The sequence below is a fragment of the Vespa velutina genome, chromosome 1 (genome assembly GCF_912470025.1).
Source record: "Vespa velutina chromosome 1, iVesVel2.1, whole genome shotgun sequence".
Classification (NCBI taxonomy): Eukaryota; Metazoa; Arthropoda; class Insecta; order Hymenoptera; family Vespidae; genus Vespa; species Vespa velutina.
In genome coordinates this window covers 3,867,008-3,872,007 of record NC_062188.1, presented here as the reverse complement: position 1 = coordinate 3,872,007, position 5,000 = coordinate 3,867,008, and positions in this window count along the sequence as shown.

The window sequence follows — 5,000 nt, the reverse complement described above, 5'->3', positions numbered from 1 at the left end:
CAAACTCCTTAATGTCTTCATGCGACTCATCGTCGTCAACTTTTCTTCTCGTGCCATCAAATATTTCGAAGGAGTCAAGTAATAGCTCCGACCATCTTTTTACCAGTTGGTAGCTCCGTCGGAAGACCGCGTTTCACTAACTACGTGAGATCATTTTCTTACCAGCCTTCTCTCTCTCTCTCTCTCTCTCTGTCTCTCTCTCTCTATTTCTGTGTTCTCTGTGTATCTTTTTCCTTCTTTTTTTTTCTCCTTCTTTCTCTCTTCCAAGGTCAACTTTAAGAAAATCTATAACGTTCGTCATGTGTCTGTTCGTTTACGACGATTTGAAGGACGAAAAAATCGATGATTCGTATGTAATATGTTATTTGTCGAATGATATTACGACGTGATGTCACGTGTTTGTTTGAAAGAAGTATTTGAAAAATATAGAAAAATCGAATAAAAAGGGATGCCTCGAGTTTTGTTTGTTCGTTCTTTTATTTTTTTTTTTTTTTTTTTTTTTTTTGTTAACTTGAACGACATTGAATTCTCGTCGCTTTTCTTCATTTTCTTTCTTTTCTCAATTCTTCTATTTTTTATTTTCTTTCTGGGGTTTTTTTCTTTTTCTTTTCCTTTTCTTTTTCCTCTTCTTTCATCAGGATACGAATTCGTTCGAACTTACGCGATCAAGTAAAAATTTTGTTACTTTTAATAATATATAAATGTGTATAAGCTCATTCGTAAAAGTAAATATATCATTTAATAAATTACATTGCTACGTCAGTGTTGATTAGATAGATAGAAATCTAATTAACCTCTGATTAACCCACGTGTCAAGGAAATAGAAGAATAAAGAGAGAGAGAGAGAGAGAGAGAGAAAGAGTAAAGAAATGATGAAAAAGTAAATGTGAAAAGTGCCAAGGTATAAGCGGAACGATACGTTGAAAGAAAGGAAAAAATAAAAGAAATACAAAAGGAGGATAAAAAAAGAAGAAGAAGAAGAAGAAGAAAAAAAGAAGAAAATGAAAGAAAGAAAAGAAGAAAAATGAAAGAGAGAAAAAGGGTGGATACCGGTTAAATAAATGCAAATTGTTTCGGTAGTTTGATCTCCGCCCACAGGAGAATGAATAGAAAAGCCACGAAAGTGTGTTGCGTCGTAAATAATCCACCCTCTTCGACACCTTTCCTACCCCGTCCATGATCGAGTCACTTCGATAACTGCATTCAACCCTCTCTCATCCACTCTTTACCAATCAACCCTCCCAATCTCTTTCTCCTCTTCGTTCTTTTCATCTTGAGTTACCTTCTTCCTTCTCAGAAAGATAAGTATTATATATATATATATATTTATTTATTTATTTACTTATATATGTACACACATACATACATATATATATATATATATATATATATATATATATATATATATACAGGTTAGCCACTAAAAGACATGTGTTTACAAAAGTTATTTTTATTTTATATCATTTTGTCTTTCAATAGCCAATCTATATATATATATATATATATATATATATATATATATATATATATATATATATATATAGTATTTTATATGTATGTATGTTTGTATGTATATAGGTAAATAAAATCTCATAAATGTTTGTTCATCAATAATGGATACAGAAGAAGATGCGGTCGGATGCAAATGGTAAATCATTTTTTATACTTTTTCACGATGACAGTTTTGGTTAGCGTGACAGATCGAAGAAGAGAGATGCAATTTTCGGATCTATGCGTTTGTGGTTAACGAAACTGATGATCGTTCCAAAGGTCTACCTATCGTAACTTTCCCCAGATATATCTTTCTCTTTCTTTTCTTTCTTTTCCATTAACTATTATAATAAATAAATATGTATAAATAAATTGAAATTAATTACGGATCGATCTGCTGTGATTTTTTTTTGAATGAAAAAATAAGTGAATATAGAGAGCGAGAGAAGGAGGAGGAGGAGGAGGAGGAGGAGGAGGAGGAGGAGGAGGGAGTAGAAAAAGAAAAAGAAGAAAAAGGATAAGAAATAAAACGTCATTTCTCTCTCAATCAAAAAAAAAAAAGGTACAAAAATATTTCTTCCCTGTCGTCGCTTAACCGTGAAAATATCATAACAAGATCTCGAAAGGAATACAACTCCCCCCCCGCCTCCTCTCCCGAAAATTCGAAGATCCCTACTTTTTCTTCTTTTTTTCTTCTTTTCTATTCTTTTCTTTTTTCTTCATAATTTTTCTTCTTCTTCTTCTTCCTCTTCTTCTTTTATTCCTTCTTCCTATTTTTTTTCTTCTCTTTTTTTTTTTTTTTTTTTAAATATCAGAAAGCACTGATAGCTCGCATATTTCCCATCGAGGGGTGTTAACCAAGAAAGCTACCCCGCCAAGGATGCTGACGGCTTGTCAGCGGGTAGTCTCAGCTTCTCTTCGCTCCTGTAGAACTTTAGGATCGGAGCAAAGAAAATCATTGGAGTCCGTAGCAAGTTAGTCCCGACCACGTTAAAGCCTGACTTCTGGCCAGTTCTTGTCACGTAAGAAACGAAAAGGACCACCATCCGAAGCCACGTTCCCTCGGCCCTTCTTTCCTTCCTTCCTTCCTTCCTTCCTTCCTTCCTTCCTTCCTTCTTTTCTTCGTTCCATCCATCCATCCATTCTTCTCTCCTCCCTCCCTACATCCCTTCCTTCCTCCTTTGCTTCTTCTCTCTTTATCTCACTCAGTTTCTTTCTTCTTCGAGCAAACCAGAAATCAACGAAAAAATTTCGCGAATGGTTGACCGAAAATTTAAGGAAGTGACGGTACTTACTCGACGTCTGCTCGAGCTAACTCGTAAATCTCCAATTGCGACGTTTTCAAATATATCATTTCTCAAAAGGAAAAATAAATAAAGAGATGCAGGAAGGACGAAGAAAACTATTATCTTTATAAAAGACTATGTCGTAAACTCATAATAACTGTTTAATGTATGACCTTAGAAACTTATATCATGCGAATGATAGACAATTTTTTATGCCTTTGTATTATTAGAAATATTATCTTTTTCTCTTTATCTCTCTCTTTCTCTCTCCTTGATTTATGTCTTACGAACTCTATCTATTTCTCTCTCTCTCTCTCTCTCTCTCTCTCTCTCTCTCTCTCTTTCTTTCTCACGTTTATGAACAACTTGAGATTTGTTATGGAGACACCTTCGGGCGTGCCACGAAAATCGACCAGTTAATTGTCGCTCGAGGATATTTTGTTGAAGAGTGGATCATGGACCTCTCACCCTCCTCTCTCTCTCTCTCTCTCTCTCTCTCTCTCTCTCTCTTTTTCTCGAAGAGAAGATGATTGCGATCTTACTACACCCATGACTTAACGCTTTTTATGCGTACTAGAAGAAATCGTTTCGTAATAAAACTATGGGATTTCTTCGAAAAGGATCAGTGAAATTTTAAACTCAACGAAATCAAAAAGTTAACTTTTGTGATACCATTAAAAGAATCTTCTTTTTTTTTTTTGTTCTTTCGTTTGTTTGTTTTGTTTTTGTTTTCCTTTAAAGGATTAATTTAATACAAATAAAATATCTAAGTATTATACAAAAAGTAATTTGAATTTATATATATATATATATATATATATATATATATATATATACATATTTTTTTTTTTTTTTTTTTTCTGTGATACACATAGTGAAAGATTTTCAAACGCGTAAACGTCAGATACCGTTAACTCTTAATGGACAAGGCCGACTTTCGAAATGCACCGGTTCGCTGATAAATTCGTCGTATTGCCGACATGCATCGCCGATTACAGCGAAATCTTCTCACAGAAGTCAGTTCGAAGAAGTTGCTGTCGATGGCTGGCTTCTCTGCGGATTGCGAAAAGTACCGATTCGTCGGCCTCGTTAGTTACGAATTTCACGATGGATTTCCTCTTGAATAGTTTTTCGGGTTATCTCCTTCCCTTCTCTTCCATATTCAACGTCTTCTTTCTTTTTTTTTTATTATTTTTTATTCTTTTTTTTTCTCTTTCTTCTTTTTTTCCTCTTTTCCCTTTTTTTCCTACCACTCAACGGTATATATATATATATATATATATATATATATATATATATATATAAGGATTAATTAACATTATTTTTCAATATTCATCTGATTATTAAAAGCATAAAAATATATATATATATATAGTTAAGATTATTCGTATCATTTTGTATATTTATATACAGGGTGATCCAATGATCATTATCATCTCGAATATTTTCTATATTGTTGATGTTAAATTTTCTTATTAACGTATTAAATAATTAACATTTGTTTTATATATATATATATATGTATAGTATATGAATATAATAATATTAAATAAATATATTACTTAAGAACACGTATATTACACAGCACACACACACACACACACACACACACATATATATATATATATATATAAATTTTGGAAAAGTACCAAATTTGAACTTTGTCTATAGGTTCTTCCCAGTTGGAAAGATAAATTGAAAGGAAGGCAGGAAGGTGGTCTCACTCGTTATGTCATCCACGTGACAAAATTTCAAAAGGGAGATCCTTTAAAGGAAAACTAAAGCGAACTTCTTCCGGAATGTCGTCCTTCGCGCCCATCCCGTAAAATCTTTTAACGCAGAAGTCATAAACTCATAAATATCGTAAGCTCATAAATATTCGTCATCATCACCCATAATCCACATTGTTGCCCTTAGAACAGCTTTCTCGTGTTCGCGCTTCGTTCGTTCGACGGAAAGAAAGGAAGAAGAAGAAGAAGTAGAAGAAGGAAAAAAAAGGAAAAAAAAAGAAGAAGAAGAAGAAGAAGAAGAACAAGAACAAGAAAGGAGAAGGTATACAGCCCTTCTTCTCTCGAGCATAGCGAAGAAAAATTTTCTACCAGTGGAAAAACGACAACGAGCATTCGTTCGTTCGTTCGTTCGTTCGTTCGAATTACCGACGGGAGTCGACAAAAAAAAATATCTCGCGTTTTACCTGACGAACATTTTTTTTTTTTTCGTTTC